The 27834-nt window shown below is 43.2% G+C and overlaps 2 pseudogenes; one reads left to right on the forward strand and one right to left on the reverse strand.

Moving 5' to 3' along the window:
• Nucleotides 1–208, reverse strand: part of LOC111827567 — a 14442-nt pseudogene extending 14234 nt beyond the window's left edge.
• A 41-nt stretch (nucleotides 209–249) lies between these two features.
• LOC102437614 lies at nucleotides 250–27834 on the forward strand (annotated as a pseudogene).

A 27834-nucleotide genomic window follows, 5' to 3' on the forward strand; every position in this document is an offset into this window, starting at 1 on the left:
CACTCAGGACCTCGCTTTCCGTCTCTCGCAAAGGCGCGGGCCCCTCGCATTCATTCCTATGCGCAAAACCAGGCGCCGCCCGCGGGTGCCTACACCCTCCTGCTCCCCGGACCCAGGCAGCCGCATCCTGGTCCCCTCCGCACCGGCCATAACGGTCATCCGCGCCCGAGACCAGGCGGGACTCCCACGCGGTGCTGCTCCATCGCATCCCGGCTGGGCCTCGCGCCTCGTCCCGCGTGACACGCCCAGATGGCTCCCGCGGCCCCTTATTCGCAGAACCGCGGAGAGTTAAGTCTGTAGCGGTGCAGACATGGGCACTGAGGCCCAGGGCGGGTTTGGGAGTTGCCCGAGGTCATCTGTTCGCAGTTCTCTCTCCCTTATTATCCTCCTACCAGACACGCACCTGTGTCGGTCACGCCAGTTTGGTACCCATCCTGGCTTCCAAACCCAGAGATCTTCCATTCCATTCTATTCCACCCACCCATTCTTTTGGTGACCAGCTCAGCATTTCCATCTGCCCACTTCTCAAAGTCATTCGCACATCATTCATTAGTTCTGTCCCCACCCCCGTTTGTCCTGCCCACAGCCCTAATATTCCCCAACCCACTTCCCAGTTCCCTTCCATCTCTGACACCAGTTCCCATTCCCCACAATCCGATCTATCACAACCCTAATTTCCTAACATTGCCTGCTCTCCCTACCCCTTCCCTCCATTGAATGTTGGGAAACCGCTCAGTGAGTTGACTTAAAATTCTGTTTAAATGATTTTTAAAGTCTCCAGAAAGAAAAAAGGAAGAGGGAGATATGGTCCTTTCAAAAGCTGGGCAAGAAACCAGGGGATGCCACAAGGTTAAATAAAACTGGTCATTGGAGGCTTTCTGCTGAGGTGGGCATGAGTGTGGCTATAGGTCTTGTTTTCTTCTCAGTGGGCATTGAGTGTTAGCACTTTGGGTAGACAGAACCAGTGAAGCTGAGAGTTCAACCTGTTGGCAAAAGCTCTCAACTAGTTGATATTAATTTATTTTTAACTTCAGACCAGTGACATTTAGGATGTTTTGAGTTGAGAGGACAAATGATTGGAGTGTGGGCTTTCAGGTTGTGCTGGAGCAATAGCCACTACGTAGAGCTGTGATTACCAGGCTGGGTTGATGTCCAGGGATCCAGAGAGGTCCAGATGGCAAGGTGAAGCAGAGCTGGGGATACAAAAGGAGGTTGAGGGGACCAGGGCTTATTCTAAGCGTGAGAGAGACAGCACAGTCATGAATATGATTGTAGGGAGATGGGTGGGGTTCTGTATATCAGCCTATTTAGGAATGAATGACTGCTGGCCATTCTATCAGTCTTGAGGGTAGCTGAGCAGATGAAACAGGTAGAATAGAGTTGTATTAGTGGGGGCATAGGAACCCCGGAGCCAGACATTGAGCTAAGAAGGTATGCTAACTTATTGTTATAATCTTTAAATACAGAAGAGTATATTCCCCCCCCATTTCTTTCTTTCTTTCTCTCTCTCCCTTTCTTTCTTTCTTTCTTTCTTTCTTTCTTTCTTTCTTTCTTTCTCTCTCTCTCTCTTTCTTTTTTTCTTTCTTTTTTTTCTCTCTTTCTTCCTTCCTTCCTTCCTTCCTTCCTTCCTTCCTTCCTTCCTTCCTTTCTTTCTTTCTTTCTTTCTTTCTTTCTTTCTTTCTTTCTTTCTTTCTTTCCTTTCTCTCTCTCTCTTTCTCTCTCTCTCTTTCTCTCTTTCTCTCTTTCTCTCTTTCTTTCTTTCTTTCCTCATTCGCAGAACCACGGAGAGTTAAGTCCGTCTCGGTGCAGACATGGGCACTGAGGCCCAGGGCGGGTTTGGGAGTTTCCGGAGGTCATCTGTTCGCAGTTCTCTCTCCCTTATTATCCTTCTACCATACACTCACCTGTGTCGGTCACGCCAGTTCGGTACCAATCCTTCCTTCCTTCCTTCCTTCCTTCCTTCCTTCCTTCCTTCCTTCCTTCCTTCCTTCCTTCCTCCCTCCCTCCCTCCCTCCCTCCCTCCCTCCCTCCCTCCCTCCCTCCCTCCCTCCATCTTTCTTTCTTTCTTTCTTTCTTTCTTTCTTTCTTTCTTTCTTTCTTTCTTTCTTTCTTTCTTTCTTTCCTTCCTTCCTTCCTTCCTTCCTTCTCTTCTTCTTCTTCTTCTTTCTTCTTCTTTCTTCTTCTTCTTTCTTTCTTCTTTCTTTCTTTTTCTTCTTTCTTTCTTTCTTTCTTTCTTTCTTTCTTTCTTTCTTCTTTCTTTCTTTCTTCTTTCTTTCTTTCTTTCTTCTTTCTTTTTCTTTCTTTCTTCTTTCTCTTTTCCAGAGAAAGTAGAAGGGAGGGAGGAGGAGAGAGCAAGAAGGAAGCGAGGGAAACATCGATGTGAGAGTGACATAAGTAGATAAGAATTTTGAATGCTGATTTTAGATTTAGATTTGGTCAAAACAGAGCTCATACTTAAGGAAGGAAGAAAGGAATGATTTGTACTATGTGTCAGATGCTTCCACATGCTATTTCATTAATTCTCTCAACGACCCTGGATGGTGGTATTCACAGAGGAAAGTAACACCCAGAGAGGGCAAGTAACTTAAGATCATACAGCTGGTAAGTGAAAGAGCCAGATTTAACCTTGGGCTGATCCATTTCTAAAGCATATACTCTTGCCCACTGTGGTCTATACCAGTGGTTCTCAACCCTCTGGCCCTTTAAATACAGTTCCTCAGGTTGTGACCCAACCATAAAATTATTTTCGTTGCTACTTCATAACTGTAATGTTGCTACTGTTATGGATCATAATGTAAATATCTGATATGCAGGATGGTCTTAGGCGACCCCTGTGAAAGAGTTGTTCGACCGCCAAAGGGGTCGCGACCCACAGATTGAGAACCGGTGCTGTATACCTTTTTGCTTTTTGGGTAGAATGGAGGTGGGAGGGATCAAGGGTTGTGGGAGAGAGAAAAGGTAGTCTCCTAATGTGTTAGTGAAAAGAGTGTAGCATTTCCCTTCTAAGTAAATGAAGTTATTATTAAGTAGTGTTTTTGTTTTGTTTGTTTTTTAAAGGGAAATTTAGAGAGGAGAATACTTGAAGCTTTTATAGATATTTTCAAATTGTGTGTCATGTTGCTATGAATAGATGTTACAGACTTAATATTTATGTTGTTATTTTAATGGAGTGTTCTATTTTTATAGAAAAAGCATACTTGACTGCGTTGTGTGCTAAATATTCTGGACTCATCCGTTATTTATCTCCGGGAAAGTTACGTGGCCTGTCAGGCTCTGTTTTTCCCCCCTGATGGCTGATAAATAAATGGAAGAAAACAAAAATTGGCTCTTCTGGCCTTGTGGACCTAACCCTTCTTTTTTATTTTATTTTATTTTATTTTTTTTAAAAAATATATTTTATTGAATTTTTACAGAGAAGAAGGGAGAGGGATAGAGAGTTAGAAACATCGATGAGAGAGATCGATCAGCTGCCTCCTGCACAGCCCCTAGTAGGGATGTGCCCGCAACCCAGGTACATGCCCTTGACCGGAATCGAACCTGGGACCCTTGAGTCCGCAGGCTGACGCTCTATCCACTGAGCCAAACCAGTTCGGCGACCTAACCCTTCTTTAGCGATGGCTGATACCACTCTTCCCTCTCTTTCTGCCAGAGGCTGACATTTATCTTAATCGGTTCAGCATCCCTCAGACATACAATTACTCTGTTCTCCTTGTGGATCCTGCTTCCCATACACTTTTTGTTGGCGCCCGGGACACCATCTTCGCTTTATCTCTGCCCTTCTCAGGGGAGAGACCTCGAAGGGTGAGAGATGAGAATGGGGAAGACCCCAGAGCATGTGATTAGATCCATGGTTTTATGGGAGGTCAGGGAGGGGTGTTGTGGTAGGAGGTGAAAGGTTAGTGAAAATGAATAGGGGCGGCCATCAAGTACATTATCCCAGCTGAGGGTGTTTGGGGGGTCATGGTGATGGAGGAGGGTGTAAGGGAGTTTTATGATGAGGGGAGGAGGTCACAGTGACCAGGTTTTAGGTGATAGTGGGCAGAATCACATTAATCTAGGACAATAGCTTTCAAATTTTTTTGATCAGCCCTTAATAAGAAATATATGGTATATTTTGACTCTGTACCCAAGTGTGTACTTGAACCAATATCTATTCTCCTATATGAGATACATTCAGATATATTTTGTTAAAAGTAATGTTGGCTGTGATTTCACAATTGATTTTATTACTCATTAATAGCTGGGACCTCCAGTTTTAAAAACAGTGCTCTGGGGGTGAGGGGTGTCTCTGCATTTCCAAATTGATGGAGGTTATGGAACTGTGTTATCTGCCCTGACTTGGAAGAAGTTGGGGGAGAATCACAGGGAAATGGTCATTCCTCCTTTCTCAGATTAACTGGATGGTGCCTGAGGGCGAAAAACAGAACTGTATGGCGAAAGGCAAGGAGGAGGTAGGTGTAAATCTGGGCCCTGTCCTGAGTGTCAATTGAAATGGTGGCCCAGCCCTGACTCTGTCAGTCCCCTGCAGTGCTGCCATCCCAATGGGCCCAGGCAGGAACTCTAACCCCATATCATTACCCATCATTACTGACCCCAGAGTGCATCTAACTGGCCTGACACCACCCTACCTTTCCTTGTACCTGCTGCTTCTGATTCTCTCTAACCATCTCTGACCCCCAGGATGAATGTCACAATTTTGTCCAGATTCTGGCCATTGTCAATGACTCTCACCTCCTCACTTGTGGCACCTTCGCTTTTGATCCGAAGTGCGGGGTTATTGTGAGTGACAGGGGTGGGAGGGTGGGAAGGGTCATCTGTGAGTGACCATGATGGGGGGGAATGCTTAAGGCAACCGATGTGCATGATAAGCATTGGGGGTGAGGGATGGCCTCACTGGGTGGAGCCTTTGCCACTGGAGGAGGTACGAAATGGTGGGGAGGGAGGTTGTCTGTAGAAGGTAAGTTATACAAAGTCTAAAGAGAGATGTAGTGGGACAGTGAAGGAAGTTAGGGATGCTAGCTGAGCTGGGGAGATGAGAAATCCAGGAGAAACTTCAGAGGTAGTAACTCACGTTTCCCTTGTCTATGTATGCTTTGTCCAGGAGCCTGGGTCCATCTCTGTATTTTTTTTTCCTGAATCCATTTCTTAATCAGCACGGTCCATGCCTATTTCTTCCTCCCATGGCATGTAACTCTCACCACCTTCTCCCATATCCACTGCCAACCTCACTGTACATGGGCTGTGACCCTCTCCTCTCATGAGCTTCTGAGGTCACTGCCTATTAATTAGTGTCTGCTGGCACCATAATCTGGATGAATCTTGCCTTCAAGGTGGCTGCTCTGTCAGCCATGTTTTCTTCCAGGTCCTGTTCATTGCTGCTGAAGCCCTGGCATTTCCACCCTCACACCCTGGCAGGCTTGGGACATATTTACCCTTAATCACATCTAGGCTGGTCCTGGCAACAAAAGTCCCTGGGACTGTGATATCTCAGGAAGGGTCTTGATGTTTTTGAATCCTCATCTTTTCCCATCAGTTATGCAGTAGTCAGTCATTGGTCCTCTGGTAGCACCTCTTTGTGACAAGGCCCGAGGATGAGTTGAAAGCCTCACACATCCTTTGCATCCAGTGACTTCCCTTCCTACTCCATGAAGCAATAGGAGGGAGTGCAATGACTCCTTTTGCTGACCCTGATCTTTAACTTCAATCTTGACTTCACCCTTCTGAAATCTTCAGTAATCCTTGCCACCTGGATCTAGTCAGTGTGTGTCTCCAAACCTCTCTCTGTTAAAGGCCACCCTCATATCTCTGGCTTAGAATGCTAAAGGTGTCCCAAAATTCACACATGATTTGAATTTTTCGTATTAACAACAACAACAAAAAATAAAAGCCTAATTTTTCTTGGTTTATTGAATCAGATTCTAATATCTGTTGCCCTTTGATTTCAAGCCCTTCAATTTGATAAGCATTACCAAGTACCAATTATGGCCCAGGAGCAGGGACAGTGAAGACCAATGAAGACAACGGCTTTGCGTATGTGCCAGCAAAGCCATGGAAGTCATTTACCCGATGTGCTATTTCATAAATAACCCTATACTGTATACTTCATGAATCAATAAAAAATTTACAATTTTTAAGTATAAACCTGTGTTTTCTATCAAAATTACTTGTTGTGTGAATTTTGGACACCCTTTATAATTGTATATACTTGATATATAGCCAGTCCCTGTGGGCTGCCCTTGGGCTTATGCCAAGACCTTTTCATAATGCAAATGATAGGCTCCCTGCTGGGTGTGGATAGCTCCCTCATCTTGTCATCCTGGGAAGGTTTCCTAGGGCAGGTGGTATTGAAAATCTCTATATTTTATCAGGTAATATTGAGTCTCTAGTTTTCCTATAGTCCTCACAAAAATCACAAAGTAGCAGTAGAATTGTCAGTGCCATATTGGTCCTTTTTGAGTCTGTGCAGTCTCAGGGAGCCCATGGGTATGAATATCAACCATGGCTTACTCCCAGCTAATCTCCCAGGGTCTTCCATTCTTCCTTGGCTCTCTGGGGTGGGATCCTAATGGATGTTAGGTATCCAGACATACCTGTCAGGATTGGTGTGACTTGGACCCCTGTCAACTCTCAAGGAACATCAGCACCCAGAGCAAAATCAGGGGTCTGTGTTCTGCAGCCCCATGACTTTAAGTTCTTTTTCTGTACCTTCTATCTAGCAGTCTCATGAAAGGAAGGACTGTCGTTTTGTCGAGGCTTGTTTTAGGAGAATATAGGGCACAGAAAGATCAGCTGTGTTAACCCTTCAAGCCACATACCAAGATTGCCCTCTAGACATTCTGGATGCTCTCTTCTGCTTTTACCTGCCTGTCTTATCCTATCTGCCCATGCCCATCTGCTTGAGCAAGTTCTGCCTTATCCTTAGTTCTGAGACTCCCATGTTCCAGACTGATGACTTTGATACCATTCATAACTATTTTTTGAGAGCTTTGACTAGGTAGCTGCTCCAGACACAACAGTTTGCTCAGAGAAATGAAGGTTCTTACAAAAGGAGTTCAAGCACTGGATCTATCAGTTCCAGCAACGTGGAGTGCTGCCCTTCAGTGATAGCTCATTAACTTTGGAGGTCAGTGTTTTAATTTGTTTTGTTGAGGGAACTCCAGCATTTAACAGAGAAAAATGTTAGGCTTACATTACAACAAGACTTCCCATTCAATTGAGTATCTGCTTTATCCCACACTTGGTACTGGGTATATGACATTCATGATAGAGTTTAATTCTTATTACCCCATTATAATATTTAGGTATTATTTCCCTCATTTTACAGACAGTGAAACATAAGTTCAGAAAAGTTAGGTACCGTGTCTAATATTATATATCTAGCAGAGGCAGAGCCAAGATTCAAACCCAGGTTTGTCTGGCTCTGCTCCATTACTCCCACCCTTTAGTCCAACCTGCAGTACAGAAGACCTTACCTGGCTTCAATTTCTTGTGACATTTGACCTGTTTCATGTAACAGGGACCATCTCTCCCCACCCCCACTTCCACCCCAACCACCTGGGAAAGGCCCTTTGCCAAGACAGAAGGATGGACTCCAGCCCCACAGCTCAGTGAGAGCCTTCCTACCTAGCTCTGGCTTTCAGCCGAGGGACTTGCCTTAACCACAACTGATATGCTCATTCACACAATGATGATACAATGAAGAAGCTCAGCATACAGAGAAAGAATGTAATAGAGTGGTCTGGCCCCTTTCGGACCTTATTAAATGCAATTTTGACCATACAGTAATCATAACCTGTTTAGTTAATAGGAGGCTCACTTGCTCTAAGGCTATAAACCCAGATAATGTAATGATTCTATTTGGGGAAACTGGAAGAGGACTAGTTTTGATGAGTTTGAAGAGCTTCAGTTTGAAATCATCCTTGATTTCTATTTTTAGTTATTTTGAAGCCTTTCTTAGTGTATGATGCCTAGCTAAGGTAACTTCTGGTTGGCTCTTACACCCTTCTCCAACACCCAGGTCATTCCTCTTGTAGTCTCTGGATGAGGAAGGCATTAAATTCGCAAATCCTCAAATTCTGACCTGAGCTGAAGCAGATTCTCTTCCCCCTTCTCTGTATCCTTGGCTCTGGTGCTATCTTTTATTCTTGGGGTGGGTGTGGGGAAAGGATGCCCCTTCTCTTTAGATTCCTGGGCTTCAGATGGTCCTGTATCAGGCTCTTCTTTATCCTCTGAAGGGCTTCAGACCTCAGCAGGCCTGCTCTGTAGCACATTCTCCAGCCAGTTGCAAACCCTACAAATCAGCATTTCAGAGGAAAGTTCTGCCTTTCAGCCTCTCCGTGTCATCTAGGGCCATCTTAGGTGCTCCTTCACTAGAGCATGTGGTGGTTGGGTATTGGGGGATTGAAGGAAGAAGAATAAACTGATGAAAAAGGGATGGCAGAGATAGGAAATGCAGGAATGGGCAGGGGAATCAGGAGTAACAGACTGGGAATATGGGGATGGTAGCAGATGAATGGGAATTGGGCTTTTCCTTCATCTGAACATCTTTGTGATTTTCATCATGAATCCTATGACACCTAAGCCAATTGCCTCTTCTGTTCTGTAGGCCGTGTCCAGTTTCCAGCAGGTTGAAGGAATTGAGAGTGGCCGGGCGAAATGTCCTTTTGGACCAGCTCAGCGGTCAGCAGCTATAATGGCTGGTGAGTGGGAGAGATAAGAACCTGTGACTTCTTGCTATAATTGCTGCCTTCCCCACTCCTGCTGTTGGAATTTCTGTGTCCTTTCTTTCGTTTCCTAGGAATGTCTATTATTCCCATGTACCTTTCTAGCCTTTCCTATTCTCCCCAGCGTGCGTGCCTGTGTCCTGCTTTTATCCAGAGTACTATTTCCCTTGGTTCTCCCTAGAGAATATGTTCTCTGCACCTCTAATGTGCTTCCTCTGCTAACCTCATTCCCCGTCCCCCGCTATTTTGTTTCTGTTCATAGGAGGACTCTGTTACAATGCATATTGTAATACACTTGGAAAAAGTATAAAGAACATATGAAGTCTTCTAGAACAGAACTGTTCAAAAGAACTTTTGTGATGATAGGATGCTCTGTATCTTTGCTGTCCAAAAGTAGCCACTAGCTACATGTGGCTATTGAGCTCTTGAGATATGACTGATACGATTAAAGGAAAGGGTTTTTGGTTGTGTTTATTTTTTTTTTAAATATGTTTTATTGATTTTTTACAGAGAAGAAGGGAGAGGGACAGAGAGTTAGAAACATCGATGATAGAGAAAATCGATCAGCTGCCTCCTGCACGCCCCCCAGTGGGGTTGTGCCCACAACCAAGGTACATGCCCTTGACCGGGACCCTTGAGTCCGCAGGCCGACGCTCTATCCACTGAGCCTAACCGGTTCGGCGGTTGTGTTTAATTTCAGTTTAAATGTAAGTAGTCACATGTGTATAGTGGCTAATATATTAGCAAAGGTCTAGAGTATCTACTCAGAAAACCACTGTTAATATTTTAAGATATTTCCTTTTAGCCTGTTGTAATGTGTATGCAAGCGCATATTTTACTGGCCAGTCCTTTGTAGCTCAGAGGAGTCAGTAATGACTATTCAATAAGTTCCTGCTGTTACTTCCTTTGAACAAGCCATATACAGTTGCTCAAGTGTTGAGTGGTTCTTTCACAGTTTATGTATAAATCTTTTCTGAGAAGTGACTGCTTAATTCTTTGGTAGCCACAAAGTGAATTGTTTGTGCCCCACACAGCCTTTATTTTGTTTATTTATTCATTTTTTCTTTTTTTTATTGCTTAAAGTATTACAAAGAGTATTACATATGTCTCCTTTTTTCCCCCAACCTTGACAATCCCCTGGCCTCCCCTACCCCCACTGTCTTATGTCCATTGGTTATGCTTATATGCATGCACACAAGTCCTTTGGTTGATCTCTTACCCACCCCCCCTTCTGCCCCCCAACCCTCCCCGGCCTTCCCGCTATAGTTTGACAGTCTGTTCGAGGCAGCTCTGCCTCTGTATCTATTTTTGTTCATAAGTTAATGGTCTTTATTATCCATAAATGAGTGAGAACATGTGGTATTTTTCCTTCATTGACTGGCTTATTTCACTTAGCATAATGCTCTCCAGTCCATCCATGCCATTGCAAATGGTAAGAGTTCTTCTTTTTTACAGCAGCATAGTATTCCATCGTGTACATGTACCACAGTTTTCTAATCCATTCACAGCGTTTATTTTAGATTAGAGGGCTCCACATGCACCCTCCAAATTCAGTGAGGATCTAGCCATTTTCTCATGATAGTGTAAAACAAGCGGGTTAGTAGAAATTGTAAGTGTGTGCATATTATAAAACTTTTAAATGCCATGCTACAGGGGTATAATTTTGAATTTTGTCATGTAACTTTTTATCATAGGCTTTTTTGTATATTTAAAAATTCTTTGTAAAGAGAATTTTAATGACATCATGCTATTACTCATCCTGTAAACATACAGTAATTTAATGAAGCAGCTCCAAATAATTTCTATAAATTAATTTTATTTAGTTTAAATTTTTGCTATTATCAATGAATTCTGTAATGAACATTTTTGTGTATAAATATTTGTCCTTATTTTAGATTGTCTCCTTAAGATTTCTGGAAAGAGATTACTATATCAAAGAGTGTGAGCATTTTATGGCTCATTATCTGTTGCTAATTGGGTTTTTAGAAAGAGTGTACCAATTTACAGCCTAAATCAGCAGTAAATGAGAGTGCTTTTTTTCTCACATAAATTTCACCAAAATATATTGTTGTCACTTTAAAAGATCTTTGAGTCCTGACTGATGTGGCTCAGTTGGTTGGGTGTCATCCTGTGCACTAGGAGGTTATGGATTGGATTCCTGGTGAAGGGCACATGCCTGGGTTGCAGGCTGGATACCCGGTGGGGTTGTGCTGGAGGCAATCAATGTGCTCTCACATCGATGTTCCTCTCTCTCTCTCTCTCTCTCTCTCTCTCTCTCTCTCCCCCCCCGTCTCTTTCTCTCAAAACCAATAAACTAGTCTAAAAAAAGGAAAAAAAGATTGTTGAGACTAATAATAGTACCTTTTTAAAATTTGTATTTCTTTGATTATTAGTGAAGTTGAACTTTTTTCATGCTTTAGTACCATTTTTATTTCTTCTCTCATAAGTCCTCTGCTTGCTTTCTTGGGTCAATTACCAGGTAGGATATTAAGGTTTCAATCTACATATTTTCCTTTCTAATTGCATTTTTTAAGTGAAGTCCTTCTTCAGTTAAAGAGCAAATAAAAACTCTTTTCTTAAATTTTTTCCCCCAAGCACTTAACATTTTGATTTTTTAAAAACTTATTTTGATGAATGACATGAGATGAAAACCTAAATTAATTTTTCCCAACTAGCTAATCAGTTGACTCATTCATCATACTGTTTTTTTTTGTTCTTCACTGACTTTAGCTGTGAACTTTGTTATAAAGTTAATTCTTTTTTTTAAAAAATATATTTTATTTATTTTTTTACAGAGAGGAAGGGAGAGGGATAGAGAGCCAGAAACATCGATGAGAGAGAAACATCGATCATCTGCCTCCAGCACACCCCCTACTGGGGATGTGCCCACAACCAAGTTACATGCCCTTGACCAGAATCGAACCTGGGACCCTTTAGTCCACAGGCGGACACTCTATCCACTGAGCCAAACCGGTTATGGCTAAAGTTAATGTTTGTCTATACTTTTGGGTAATATTTTATGAAAAAAATTTTAATGTAAGATCTAACAATAAATTTTTTCTTATTTAGGACTTCATAGGAAAAGTCATAAAAGCTATACAAATTAAACAAACTTTAGTGAGATAATTAAGGACTTATTTTTCTGAAAAGAAATAACAAATGTTTTGAAAGTGCACATAAGTATATATATATATATATATATATATATATATATATATATATGTTAAACACAATATTTGGGTTGCCATTTCTATCATTCATGTATAGTTGGTATTGATGAGACCTTTTTTATACTCAAACATATTTGAATGAAATATTTAACCGATGGTTTATTTTTCTTGACTTTTTATCAAGCATGTGTGGCAAAATTCTGAGCCAGTCATTGGGAACATTAAGAAAGATAGTGGTGGTGAATGTCTCTCTTTTTAAAAACAATTTATTTTATTGTTGAGAGTATTACAGATATTTCCCATTTGTGAATTTCTTTAAAAAAAGATTTTAGATTTATTTTTAGAGAGAAAGAAAGGGAGAGGGAGAGAAACATTAACGTGAGAGAAAAACATCAGTCAGCTTCTGGGGATTAAGCCTGCAACCCCAGGCATGTGCCCTGACTGGGATTCAAACCGGAGACCATTTGGTACATGGGATGGTGCTCAATCAACTGAGCTATACCAGCCAGGGCTGTGAGTGTGTCTTGATTCTACATAATTGCTTATCAATAACATGATGTCTCTATTGCAACAATCCAAAAAAATCATTTAACATACTATCTTTTTTTCAAGCAGTAAACTTTAAGTACATTCAACCTTCTGTTTGTAATTTCTCAGTGTTCCAGTCAGCAAGTGAATTTGCATAAGCATGTGGTTCAAGGGCACAGATTTCTTAAAGGAGATCATTGCATGATAAAGAAATTTTTAAAAAAAGAATAACGTTTTCAAAAAGGTTTCAAGTTTTCTTTCCAAATAATGAAGTTGTCTTTTTTTCCAGATAATGATATTGGCTCTCATCTGATAATTGATCAGAAATCTCTTTATAATGGTTTAGAATGACTAACTTTAGACAGTTAACATACAACCTCCATGTCTCTTTCTGTCTCATTTCCATGTCATAGTCAATACCAATATAAATTTTTCTGTCAAGTTCTAAACTTTATAGGGTTCTAATTTAAAATTTTTCTTGATCTGAATAGGTGCCAGTATTTAGTTGGAACTTTCAATGTTGATCCATTATGCCTTGCTATCCTCTGTTTTGAAAACAGTGAAATAGAAATAGTGCCAACATTAGGTAGGAACTAGAACCAAAATTCCTAGTTACGAGATATAAAAATGTCCTTAAAGATAATAGAGGTATTTTGAAATAAAAAGTTTTAGTAATGAAAATATTATTAGGCTATAATCTACACTAATAAAAGAGAAACATGGTAATTAGCGTACGACCGCTACCCTTTTCATTGGCTAATCAGTGAGTATATGCAAATTAACTGTCAGCCAAGGTGGCGGCCGGCAGCCAGGCAGCTGCAAGCGAACATGAGGCTTGCTTGCTGCAGTGAAGGAGGACTCCAACGTTCCCCGCCTGGGCTGCCGGCCTCTGAGCTGGCAGTTTGAAACATTCTAACAAATATAGAAGCTAAACAAAAGGCCGGGATCTCAGAGCTGGAGTTATACATTGTTTCCATTATAGAACGCAAACAAACCAGCAGCAGAAGCCTCAGAGCTAGAGCCAGAGCTAAAGCTGGCCCAGAATAAAATAAAAAAAAAAGAGAAAAAAAAGGAGTGGTTGGGAGCTTCAGTCAACAACAGCCATCCTGAAAGCAGCCCTCAGCCCTCACCCAGACTGGCCAGGCACCCCAGTGGGGACCCCCACCCTGATCCAGGACACCCTTCAGGGCAAACCAGCCGCCCCTCACCCATGCACCAGGCCTCTATCCTATATAGTAAAAGGGTAATATGCCTTCCGGCACTGGGATCAGCGGAGCAGCAAGGCTCCCGGCACCGGGATCAGCGTGACAGTGGTGGCGCCCCAACCCCCTGATCGGCCCTGCTCTGTGGGTGATAGAAGGTGGCGCCCCAACCCCCCTCCACGGGCCTTGCTCTGTGTGTGACAGGGTAGAGTCATAACCTCCCCATTGGCCCTGCCCTGAGTGTGACAGGGTGCATCGCCCCAACCCCCTGATCCGCCCTGCCTTGAGTGTGACAGGGGGCGGTGCCCCAACCCCCCAATCGGCCCTACCCTGAGCATGACTGAGGGTGGCATTGCAACCTCCCGATCCGCCCTGCTCTGTGCATGACGGGGAGGCACCCCAACTCCCCAATCGGCCCTGCTCTGAGCCTGACCAGGGGCTGCACCTAGGGATTGGGCCTGCCCTCTGCCACCAGGGAGCAGGTCTAAGCCAGCAGGTTGTTATCTCCCGAGGGGTCCCAGACTGCGAGAGGGCACAGGCCGGGTTGGGGGACCCCCCTCCCCCCGCCCCCCGCCCCTCCGAGTGCACAAATTTTTGTGCACCGGGCCTCTAGTATTTAATAATAGAATATAATAAAATAACATTTTAAATTATAAAAATTACAATGTGCATTGTAAAAAGTTGAGAAAATGTAGAAATGTTAAAGAAGAAAGTGAAAGGTTTATTTGCAATTCAATGATTACCAGGTAACTGGTATTATCTTAGACTACTTTTTCTGTGTCTGTCTGCGTGTGTATTTATAATAAATTGGAAATATTATGCATATTTCACTTAGTATTGTAGACTAAACATTTTCTTGTTCTAGAAATTAATTATTCAAAACATGATTTCTAGAGACTACATAACATTTATTCCATCATATAAATATTGCATAGCACAATGTAATTATTCCTATAAAATTATATATTCAGATTTAAAAACTATTGTTTTTATGAATAATACTGTAGAAGACATCTTTTTACATAAATTCTTCACATAAATGTCATTAATTGCATATGAGTAAATCCAAAAAGTAGACTTGCACGGCCAAAGGGTGTAAAGGTTTTTACGGTGCTCCATAGGTTTATCTAAATTCCTTTCTATTTAGTTCAACCAACTGCGGTGAGAGGGCCTGTCTCACTGCATCCTTGTCAGTCCCAAGTGATAAACTTAATAAAGCACAGAAACAGTGACTTCCTCCAAAGGCTAATTTGATGTATTTTTTTACTTATATCTCTGTTAGTGAGACTGAACAACTTTTCATTTGTTTATTGGTATTTGTATTTCTTTTGGGAAAAGCCTCCAAAATCATGTATTCAAATATGACATTTATGTATACTGCAGTTAGATAAAATTAACAAAATCATCTCAATGTCTCTATTTGCACTGTTCAGATTTGGAAATGTTATAAAATATTTTGACAGTAACATTCACATTAGCTAAATCAGGGGTGGGCAACACCTGGCATGTGTGCCAAAGATGGCACGCCAGTAACTTTTGCTGGAACTCGAAACTCTCTCTTATAAGCTTCCATTTACAAATTTTATGAAAATTTGAATGACTTAAATGTTAAATTACAAGGAACTGGCAAGACACTTGATGTGATCTTTGGTTACATAAAAGCTTTTGAAAAGAAACTGGAAGTCTTTTTTTAAAAATATATTTTATTTATTTTTTACAGAGAAGAAGGGAGAGGAATAGTGAGTTAGAAACATTGATGAGACAGACACATCAATCAGTTGCCTCCTACACACCCCCCACTTGGGATGTGCCTGCAACCAAGGTACATGCCCATGAGTGGAATCGAACCTGGGACCTTTCCGTCTGCAGGCCGATGCTCTATCCAGTGAGCCAAAACAATTAAGGGGAAATTGGAAGTCTTTAAGAGGGATGTGGATGGTGAGAGATTTAGATGTTTCCCAAACCTCAAGAGGAACATCAAAGACCTCCCAAAAGATGATAGAACAGACTGTGAAAGGCTTCAAAAACTGTTTTTAAACATCATCAAGTCAACTATTGAGCAGTTCTTCTCGAGATTTGTGAAATTCAGAGAACTGGAAGAGACATCAAAATTCATGAAGTTTCCAGAGAGCATGAAACTGGAGGAACTAAACTTACAAATGTTTTCATGGATAGAATGGCTGACTTTAAATGCAGTTGATTGAATTTCAGAATAGCTCAATTTGGAGGCAGAACTTTATTGACCTTAGAGTTGACTTGGAAAACATCGAAAAAAAGCAATTAGACAGGAGTACCAGAGAGAAGTGTCGAAAACAAACTATTGAGGACTTGGAATGCCATTCCAGAAAATGTTTTCTCTTTAAAAACCTTTGCAACAGCGTTACTCTCCATGTTTTCATCCACATAATGCTTGTGAATCTTTGTTCTCAGTGATGAATTTTGTTAAGTCTCATAATAGGAGTAGCCTGACGGATGAAAGTAGTAGTTCCTGCATATCTGAAGGTCACGAAATATAAACCTGATGTAAAATCTCTGTCATCAGTGATGCAGCAGCAAAAGTCCTACTGATAATATCAAACGGAGTCATAAAGTTTTCTGTCGGACTATCAGTGTACATGTATACATTAAAAAATAAATGTATTTTTCATCATCATATACTGTGTTTTTGTCACTGGAATGAATTTTATTATTTATTCAAGGTACTTCACATACGTACACCTTAAGAGATATCAAGTAGGCGTAACATGTTCTCAAAAAATCAGGGTTGGCATGCAGAAGAATTTTGAGTCAGAGATTTTGCTGGTTTTGGCACGCACTAACCAAAAGGTTGCCCCCCCCTGGCCTAAAACATCAGCAGTTCCTTCCCAATCTCCTTTGTAGGGTCTTTGTTTTCTGCTCATCAATGTTGGGTCTCATTAGATTTCCATGCAGGATCCTCTTCTGTTCTCATTCTGTGTGCTATGATCTCAACCAGCCCTGTGGATTCTGTTTTCACTGCCTCCTGATGCCTCCCGGACCTTATCTGAAGCTACAGACCACACATCCAACTGCCTTCCAGACATCTCCATTTGAATGTCCCATAGGAGTCTGAAAATCAGCATGTCCCAAAGCTCATCATCATCACTCACCTCCCCCAAACCTGCTCCTTCATCAGTGTCCTCTCCGCTGAGTGCTTACCCACCCAGGTACCTAAGCTAGAGATAGCAGTCATCTCTGGTCTTCCTATCACATCCTATTAAAAAAAGAGGGGGTTTTATCAAGAAGAGCAGAGGGAGGGAGCTTTGCTCTTTCTCTTTAGGAACCTTTCCTGAGTTTATATCATTCCTTTTGGTCTCATTGCATCTTGTGTTATTGTATCTGCCAAGGAAAACTGCAAACTTTCCAGATGCACTGGGTGCTGCCAGCCCACCTCTTAAATCCAGGTGTATCTGCCCCAAGACTAGCATTCACACACTGAAACAGGACAGCTATACGGTCAGGTCAACAGAGGAAAAGGTAAATGCTAAATCTCCAACTACCTAATTATAGCATGATAATAGACTGTGTTTTTTAAAAAAATTATCTGGCTGCTCCAATCCTTAGATAAGGAAATGTTGACTATTAGGGTAGCAGCTGTTTATCCTGCAAAGCTCTGATCATGAGAAGAAAAGAAAGTGGAGGAAGGAAAGCCAGGTTATGTTTAAAATCCTTTTGTTTTTTAAATATATTTTTATTGATTTCTGAGAGGTAGGGAGAGGGAGAGAGGGATAGAAACATCAATGATGAGAGAGAATCATCTATTGGCTGTTTCCTGTACGTCCCTTACTGGGGATTGAGCCTGCAACCAGGGCTTGTTCCCTTGAACGGAATCGAACCCGGTACTCTTCAGTTCACAGGTCGATTTTCCATCCACTGAGCTGAGCCAACTAGGGCTGTTTAAAATTGTTTTAAAGCTAATGAATGATAATTCCTATTGTAAATCTCTAAAGGTGAGCATTTTGATAAGAAAGTGAACACTTGAAACCCCAGGGGAGTGAAATATTCATTGCCATGACACTTACCCTAGTCTATCAGTGTTATGTTCTAACACATCTGGGAAGCCTGTGCTCATAGGCTTACATCTGGGCAAGTATAGATGTGGATTGACTCCCACAAATAATTGTGATTCTTCATCTTGTTCAACTTTCAATCTTTTTTTTGTATTATCAAAATGAAAATATCTCCATTTTTTGGATCATAACATTAAATGACGTTAACTATAAAAACCATTCAATGAACACAAGAAGTATACAGGAGAAAATGAAAATCACTTATAATTTCATTAGTCAGAAACAAACTTCATTACCACTGCAGAGCTGTAGTTCCTTCAACAATCTTTTCTACATCTGCAGACATGTATACATATCTTTAAACGTCGGGTTGAATTGTACCCAGTGGTTTGTTCTAACCAGCTTGTTCCCTAAACTCAACACTGTGGGCATCTTTCTCTTCTGCACATCATCTTTTGCCAGTAGGAAATGTATATTTTAATGTCTACTGACTTGATGCATTCAGTAATAATCCACCAAAAACTGCTCATTCAGGAATATTATATGGACAGTACAACAAAATACTTGGAAGTGAGACTGTCCTGGAGAATTTAGGATAAGTTTCTTGCCCTCATTAACTGATGGTTGCTGTGCTTTCTCTGTGTTTGTAAGACTGTTGCAAGTTCCTTGGTACACTTGAAACCCTGCTATTTCCTCCCAAAGTGTCTGATCCCTTTTGTAGTCCCTGAGTATCAGCGATCGTCTGCTATCCCATCCTGAGTGTGCTCCTCAGCAATCTAGGCTCCAGAGTTGCTGAGGACCCTTGATGATCTGTTAGAAAGTTTGGGACCCTTTACCTTTATCTATCATTGGGTCCTTGCATGGTTAACAGAGGTCCTTTACTGTTTGCAGAATTCTTATGATTGTCTACACACACACGTACCCCAAACCATGCTGCCAACATATTTATAACTGTCTCCACAACATCTCCCTCCATTCTCAGGTTATCCATGACACAACTTCTACCACACTTTTGGTTTTAGAGTGTTTTATTTACAACACTCTTAGGGAAATTTTCATTCCAACTTTGTCTTCTTTATCAGCTTTTCTTTTCCCTTGGAAATACAGAGGACTGGCTTATTTGCTGCTCCATTTGGTGCCAGGACTTGTGCCCCAAACCTGGTTTCTCCTTCCTGAGACCACTGCAAGGAAATAAATGCCATTTTATAATCCCTCCACCTCAGGCAACAATTGAAGCACATGTCCCCTTGAGAGTTCATAAGGAGCTATCCCCAACATGTATTGAATGCCAGCCTTGGGCCAGGCCCCACCTGGGCTCTGTGTTTATCTAATTTAAGTCTTAGCACTGCTCTGAGGAACCTGAGTCTTAGGAAGGTTAATTTGCTCAAGATCATACTACCAGTAAGCATTCAGGGTTCAACCCTAACACTCCCTGGCTCCAACATGCTTAGATTCTTATCACAAACACAAATCACAAGACAGAGTATAGTGTTTCCCTCCCTTTCCTCCACTGTTTCTAAACCTCGACTGTTGCCCTCTGAGGGTTCCTTACTTTATTTTGCTCTGCATAAACTTTTTATAATAGTGGTTATCTTTCTGGTTCCTGAGGAATGCAGCTTTGCTCCACCATGACTGTTTTCCCTGTAGTGGCTCTACTTTAGCTACTCTAAGTGGGTGAGCCCTATTCTCCTGCTGGGGTTCCTGTGCACCGAATTCTGGCACACCAGCCTCTCTTGCTTCTCCACCCTCTCTGACTTGATCTTCTGAGTTGGCTTCAGTAGCTTCTCCTCTTAGAGGGTGGTGTCCTAGGGCTCTCTTCTCGCTTTTCCTGTCTATGACGTTTACGTCATGACTTAAGCATGACTCCCAGTTAGCCTCACGTGGCCCTGCTTCCTGACTCCTTCTGTTTGATTGCCTTCCAATATCTGTGACCAGATGTCCTGAAGGTTCTTCAACCTTAGCATGTCCAACAACTAAGCTCACTTCTTTTCTAGCCACCTCCTTTATGGGCCTTCTCCTGTCATTTCCTGGTTCATAATATCACCATCTACTATCATCCATCTTCTGAGCCAGTGACGGCAAATCTTTTGAGCTTGACGTGTTAGCATTTGAAAAAACCTAACTTAACTCAGGTGCCGCGTCACATATAGACATTTTTTGATATTTGCAACCATAGTAAAACAGAGACTTATATTTTTGATATTTATTTTATATATTTAAACGCCATTTAACAAAGAAAAATCAACCAAAATAATGAGTTTGCGTGTCACCTCTTACACACTTGTCATAGGTTTGCCATCACTGTTCTAAGCAGAAAACCTTAGAGATACACTTTATTCCATTCTTTCAACCTCATACTCCATTGATTTTCAAACCTTGTTAATGGACTCTACCTCAGAAGTATCTCCCAAGTCCAGTCCCTTCATTCCCTCTGCCCCTGCCTTAATTCAGGCACTACACTCTTGCCTGCACTGTGTGAATGGCCTCTTAAGTAGCATTATCTTCTTAAAAACCGAAACTGATTATGTCACCTGTCTTCAAGAAAATCTCTGCAGTTGTGCTCTTACCTGTAAGATCAAGTCCATGTTCCTGGTTTTGGCAGAGCAGAGTCATCATAATTGGGTGCCCATCTCTGCACCTCCAACTGCACCTCTGCTCACTTGCCTGTCAGCACCTGTATCCCATCAGCACTTCAGCCTTGGGAGTAGCCCACATCCCTAGACATGGAATCCTCCTTCCCACATGTTTTTTGTCCTCCCTGAAGCCCTTCTACCTGGCAAATGCTCATTCTTCAGACCTGGCTAAAATGTCACCTCTGAGATGCTGCTACCCAGTCAGATGTGGCCGGGCTGTCCTCTGTGCTCCTGCACACATCTGTGCATCCACACCTCTTGGTATCCATCTGATTAAACAGACTCAGATGAGGGTTCTTGGGGGCATTGATGTGCTTAACACCTGGCACAGTGCCTTGTATGTAGTAAGTGATAAAGTAATGCCACTCTGTTTTCTCCAGAACTGCTGTCCCCTGTGATACACAAAACTCTGAGGAGGAGGGATTGTGACCTTTTACACCCCGAATCATTTTCTCTGGCTCATGTCTGAGCCCTTGGCAGTGGTACTCAGAGTGGCTATAATGCTCTCACATTCAGCCCAGAGCTGCACCACCCTCTTCTCTCCCAGGAATCGGTATCTTCATCAACTCCCCAAATGATGCTAGTATTCCCTAAAGTTGTGACTAGTTCCAGAGCAGTGTACACCCACTAACGTTCAGAAAGAATGCTAGTTCCTTCAGACATTTGCCACAGGGGGAGAACTTAAGTAAGACTGGGACTTGCTAGAGAGCAAACCTCCTTCCTGGAGAGTAGCAGTATAATTAGCATATTACAGGGTAGAGAAATCCCTAAAACAAAGACAACACAAGCAAACCAACCAAACAGCCTGACTTCCACAAGGGTAGCTTTCTTCTTTGTATATCGGTTTCAGAGAGAGGAAGGGAGAGAGGGAGAGAGAGCTAGAAGCATCAGTGATGAGAGAGAAACACTGATTGGCTGCCTCCTGCATGTGCCCTATTGGGGATCAAGCCCACAAGCCAGGCAAGTGCCCTCATCAGGAATTGAACTGTGACCTCCTGGTTCATGGGTTGATGCTTACCCATTGAGCCACACTAATTGGGATACAAGGGCAGCTTTCTTTCTCCCTTCATATACATTAACATTCTGGCACTTTCCTGTAAACACTGGTTCCCCACTCTGCCCTAGAGCACTTTATATCCAGGATGATTTTTAAATGAGGGAATCCTCTCCTGTGCTTAGCAGTGCCCTGCACTTAATGGGCCCTCAGCCCCTGAGAGTTCCTACCCCTGCTTTATCCCTGCTCTGCTGGTGGCCCCTTTTGCATCCTTCAGCAGGTCTCACAGCTCATCTCCTCCCTGTCTCCCTGCAGGGGGGGCTCTCTATGCTGCCACTGTGAGAAACTTCCTGGGGACAGAGCCAATTATCTCCAGGGCTGTGCGCCGAGCTGAGGGACAGGCTGAGGATTGGATTCGGACAGAGGCATACTGGCTTGACGGTGGGGAGAAGAAGAGGGGTACTCTGGGGACACGGAGTATGGGTGGAGGTTGGTTGGCCCCTCACTGAGTCTGTGGGATCTGATGCCACAGGTCTCCCCAGCTTCAGCCTTTGTCGCTGCCATGGCCTTGAGGCCAGCTGAGTGGGGGGATGAAGACGGAGACAAGGAAATCTACTTCTTCTTTACGGAGACTTCTCAAGCCTTTGACTCAAAGGAGCACCTTAAAGTTCCTCGGGTGGCCCGGGTGTGTGCGGTGAGACTCCGATCCCAGCTATCTGTCTGTTGTCTCTTGCTCTGCGTGGTATCTGTCTTTTCTTCTCTGGGTCTCTGTCTTTTCATTTCTCCTCTATCTCCATTTTCCCTGTCTTGACTTATTTTCTGGGAGCTTAAAGAGTATGGGGAAAGGGCTCTAGCCCCTTTAACTGCATAACTACCCTTTTGACACAGTGTCCCTAGGAGGTGTAGAGGTGAAACGTGGGAATTGTAGACAGATCTGGGCTCCAGATCCTGCTCCACTACTGTGACTTGATGCAGGTTCTGTAGCATCCTTATAGATGAGGATATTGATGATGCCTAGCTATAAGGGTTGTTGTGAGGCCTACCTGAGATAAGGTATGTAAAGCACATAGTATAGTACTTCATAAGGGCAACAATGAACTTAGTCCCTGTCATTGTGACCCTGTCTACCCCTGTATCATTCCCTACTGCTAACTCTGTCTGTATCTCTACAATGCATTTTTATGCGTCTGTCTTTCTATCTCTCCTTGTCTGGGGGAAACTCATATTGATCTCCACATTCTCCATAGAATGTTTGTCTTCTAAAGAGAAATGCCCATGCTCTTGTCACCCCAGGGGGACCTTGGGGGCCAGAGGATGCTCCAGAAGAGGTGGACGACCTTTCTGAAGGCTGACCTGCGGTGTCCAGGGCCTGAAGATGGCCGGACCTCTAGTGTCCTGCGGGACATGGCTATTCTTCGACCTGAGACTGGAGTGGGGGCCCCCATCTTTTATGGCATCTTTTTCTTTCAGTGGTGAGGGTGTCCTGGTGTGGAGGAAAATTACAGGGTGGGAGATAACGTGGGACTGGCACCTTTCAGTGCTGTCTCTTCCAGAGGGGGTGGCTACTCCCAGGAGCCAGCTGCATGGCTCCTATGCATTTCTTATGGGTCATCTCATTTAACAGGGCGTGAGTTGTTTCTCAGTGCTCTTCAGATATCTGGCTCCAACCTGTGTCTCTTCCAGGAAGGGGGCTGCCATCTCGGCTGTCTGTGCCTTCCGACCACAAGACATTCGGACAGTGCTGAATGGTCCCTTCAGGGAGCTGAAAGATGTCTGCAACAGGGGACAGTCTGTCATGGAGAGTGAGGTACCCCAGCCCAGACCTGGAGAGGTAAGGGGTCTGGGACAGCTCTTCACCCCATGCCAGAATCGTCTCATTAGAGCAAGAGCCCAAGTAAGCATCAGGGATACTTCTGGGCACCTGGGAAACGTTGTCACCTATCCTGTGCTTTTCCTAGTGCATCGCTAATAACCCGAAATTCCAGCAGTTTAACTCATCACTCTCCCTGCCTGACCGTGTGCTCACCTTCATCCGGGATCACCCCCTCATGTACAGGCCAGTGCTTCCAGCTGATGGCCACTCCCTGCTGGTCACTACAGATACAGTCTATCTCAGAGTTGTGGCCCACAGGGTGGCCAGCCTGTCAGGGAAAGAGTATGATGTGCTCTACCTGGGGACAGGTATGTTTAGTAGCCAAGTACATTGCCCATCCCGTGCACACATGTGTTTGTCAAAGAGAGGGTTGTATACTTACAGGTATGGGAGTCCCAGGCACAGGTACAGTGTGTCATTATGTTGTGCCCTCTGCCTGCTTCCTAGAGGATGGACACCTCCAGAGAGCTGTGCGGATTGGATCCGAGCTCAGCGTCCTTGAGGATTTGGCCTTATTCCCAGAGCCACAGCCAGTTGAGAATATGAAATTGTATCAAGTGAGTCATAGATTTTGGGGAGACTGGTAGGGAGACATCTGAGCTAGCTTGTGACTCCGAGGTCTGGTAGATGCAGCATTGTCCTCTTTTTTACTCATTTTCTCTAGAGCTGGCTCCTGGTTGGCTCCCATACTGAGGTAACACAAGTGAACACAACCAACTGTGGACGTCTCCAGAGCTGCTCAGAGTGCATCCTGGCCCAAGACCCTGTCTGTGCCTGGAGCTTCCAGCTAGATGCGTGTGTGGCCCATGCTGGCGAGCATGGAGGGTGAGTGTGGCTGCCCTGACCTCTTGCCTGCTGTCACAGAGCTCTGACCTCTCCATATATCTTGCCTATTTCTGATCTGTTCATGCTGCCATGTGTGTTTCTTTTAGTGTCACTGTGTTTGTCAGTCCCTATTAATTCATCTGTTTGTCCATCACGCGGTCTTATCCATGTTCCTGCCACTTTGCTGGACCTGCCTCAGACCATGTGACTGACTTTCATGTTGCCACACACTGCTCAGTTTCCATGTTATAAGAGTTCCTAGAAGTGTTTCCACAGCTGCCCACTCCCTCCTTCCTGCCTTGAAGTACTCTTTCCTGCTGCCTTCTGGACTCTGCATTCTCCCTGTTTTCCTCCCTGTCTCACCACCTGTCTCCCTTTACTCATTCCTTTCCATGCATTTTCTGAATTTTGATATTTCTCATGGTTCAGTCCTTCTTTTTACACGTCTACACACTCTCTAGGTGATATTATTCCCATTATTTTCAACACCAACTGAGTGTTGTTGACAACTACAGATGTATCTGTAGTTGAGCTACACAATTCCTTATCCAATTGCTTACTTGGATGCTTTATAAACTGCTCAAATTTAGCAGGTCTTAGCATGCACTGTTATTTTCTCGTTCTTTCACATGGTTCTCTGAAGGGACCTCTGTGAATCCAGTTGATCAAGCTGGAAATTGCCCACACTATATTGCAGTTGGTACTGACTCTAGCTCCGTCTGTTATATCCTCAGTCCACAGCCACTTCTCTTTTTCTCTACTGCTATCCCTCTTGTCCTAGCCATCATCATTTCTTAATTGGATTACTCCAATAACCTCCAAATCGGTCTTGTTTTGTCCATTTGGGGATCCCATCATCCATTTTTGACTCAGCAGTTAACTTAAAATCATGTGCCACATTGAATCATATTCCTGACATTATATTCATCTACAATATTTCACTATATATCTGTATCAGATAAGAACTCTCTTAAAAATATTTTATTATAGGAAATTTCAAACATTCAAAACTAGATAGTATAATGAATTTCCATGTATCTATCACTCAGCTTCAACAGCCATCAACTGACTAGTCTTACTTGATCACTATCTTCACTCACTCCCAATTATTTTAAAGCAAATCTTAGACATCATATCACTTCATCCATAAATCTTTCTGTGTGTATCTCTAACACAGAAAGGCTTTAAAAAATGTAAACTTATTATTATTATCATAGTGCAAACTCATTTTCTTAATGTCATCAACTATCTAATCAATGTCTGATTTTCCCAATTGCATATACTTAAAGATAGTTTGCTTAAGTCAAGATCAAAGTAATGTCCATCCGTTGTAATTGGTTGATATGTTTCTTAAGTCTTTTAATCTTTAATGGAGATTCCTTTCAAATGAGTAATTCTTAATTGATTGCTTGGAAGGTATTTTCTCAGACTGACTTCATGACTTCCTATTTTGAAGCCCAGTTAATTTACTGTATTTGTGCACATTACTAAATCTCAATCTTACAAATATAGTTGTTTTTGTTTATTGATTTTGGTTAAGAACTTTGATCTGGTATTTTAGTTTCTCTTGGGAGAACATTGACACATCTCACATGAAAACAAGTACTTTATTCTTTCCTTTATTGTTTTAATATTCATTAAAATAAAATTTAATTGGTGTTGGAGACCCTGTGTAATTGAGCCTTGGGGTCCCCTCCACATATATATGTATGTGTGTGTAGGATATGGGGTGTGCATACATGCCAGTATACTTCTTAGCAATGTGAGAAATGACCAAGCTGGTACTTCTGTGCACTCTGCCCTTCATACCTCAATTCATATAAGGGAGAAAACATAGACCATGAAGTTCCTGTGGCTATAGCCACACGTATGGCCTTGCCATGTTCCCCACTGTCAGCTAGACTAAGCAAACTTGGTTTTACCCAGAGACTTTAACATATTCATACTAGTCTCAGAGCTTATTTCAGGGGCTCCAGTTCATGTTGAAGGAATTCACACTCAAAGGGAATCTCCTTTTGGTTGAAGCTTTTATGTGTTCCACCTAGTCTTCACTGACAGCCCACTAGAGGTCTCCCTGGCCTCCCTCCCTCCCTGTGGTAGTGGTGCCAGGAAGTTCAGAGTGAGCAGCCTGTCTTGCTGTCCTTCTGTCAGACATAGTTCATTGAAATCCTGAAAATACCAAATTGTATGATTTGAAACAGATCTGTTAGAGGCCAATAGGTACCAACAGTTTTTGAAGAAAGAGTTCCTATATAGAGATGAGCAGCATTATGAAACAAAGTCATCTCACAGAATTTGGATTAATTTTCATAGAGAAGTCCTCCCTTTCTTTAACAGAAAAATAACCCCAGACCCTGTAGTTTTAATGTTTTTTTTTTCCCAGAGAAATCTTCCAGTCAGCTATATTTCTTGGAAGTTTCCATTGTTTTTTTTAAAGCACACCAGCAAACATCCTTCCAACAGACCTAGTGCAGATTTTTTTTAAAAAATATATTTTATTGATTTTTTACAGAGAGGAAGGGAGAGAGATAGAGAGCTAGAAACATCGATGAGAGAGAAACATCGATCAGCCGCCTCCCGCACATCCCCTACTGGGGATGTGCCCACAACCCAGGTACATGCCCTTGACCGGAATCGAACCTGGGACCCTTCAGTCCGCAGGTCGACGCTCTATCCACTGAGCCAAACCGGTTCCGCCTAGTGCAGATTTAATTTTCTATGGTCTGCTAGAACATATGTAGAATTTGACATGTTAATTGTCATGAGGAGCATTGGGGAAAATTTTAATGATGAGAATGTTGACTGATAATTCCAGGAGTGATTAATGTGATGATGGGAGATATAACGAGTGAGTGAATATTCTGTGGTACTGAGGAGTATAGAAGGGAATGTTGACACTGGGTTTATCAAATATTCTCTTCTTTGTAGGCTGGTCCAAGACATAGAGTCAGCGGATGTCTCTTCTTTGTGTCCTAAAGAGCCTGGAGGTCTGTCTGGTTTAGGGAAATGTGGGTGGAGTTGGGTGGAAAGAGGCTAGAAAGTTGTCCATTTTGGACCCACTTTGAAAGTTGGATCCTGGAAGATATGGTAGCCAGTGACCTGGGCCTTACCCTTTTTGGGAATCTCCTTTTAGCTTTGCCCCCATGGTTCCTTCTCAAATCTGATATCCCTCTATGTTTCTCTTCATCAGCCCTCCACCCCCCAGCCTATAGCCTCACTACCTTTTATGCCTTTGCTGTTTCTCTGCAGAACACCCAGTAGTGTTTGAAGTTCTTGTGGCTACAGCTGTGCATGTGGTCTTGCCATGTTCCCCAAGCTCAGCCTGGGCATCCTGTGTGTGGCACCAGCCCAGTGGAGTGACTGCTTTTACCCCCCGAAGGGATGGGCTAGAGGTGGTGGTAACCCCAGGGGCCATGGGTGCTTATGCTTGTGAATGTCAGGAAGGTGGGGCAGCCCGCGTGGTAGCGGCTTATAGCTTGGTATGGGGCAGCCAATTGGGCCCTGCAAGACGGGCCCGGACTGTGGGGACTGGACTGGCTGTCTTTTTTCTGGGGATTCTTGCAGCATCCCTGACTCTCTTCCTGATTGGTCTATGTCAGCAGCGACAGCGACAGAGGGAACTTCTGGCTAGAGACAAGGTGGGCTTGGACCCGGGGGCGCCGCCATCTGGGACCCCAAGCCTCAACCAGGATCCTCCCTCTCTCTCCTGAAGATGATCAGCTGCCTCTGGCTCTAGGCAAGCGGGGCAGTGGCTTTGGTGGCTTCCCTCCACCTTTTCTGCTTGATCCTTGCCCGAGCCCAGCCCATAATCGGTTAACTGAGGCTCCTCTGGCCACATGTGATGAAACATCCATCTAG

Source organism: Myotis lucifugus, unplaced genomic scaffold, assembly GCF_000147115.1.
Source record: "Myotis lucifugus unplaced genomic scaffold, Myoluc2.0 scaffold_186, whole genome shotgun sequence".
Classification (NCBI taxonomy): Eukaryota; Metazoa; Chordata; class Mammalia; order Chiroptera; family Vespertilionidae; genus Myotis; species Myotis lucifugus.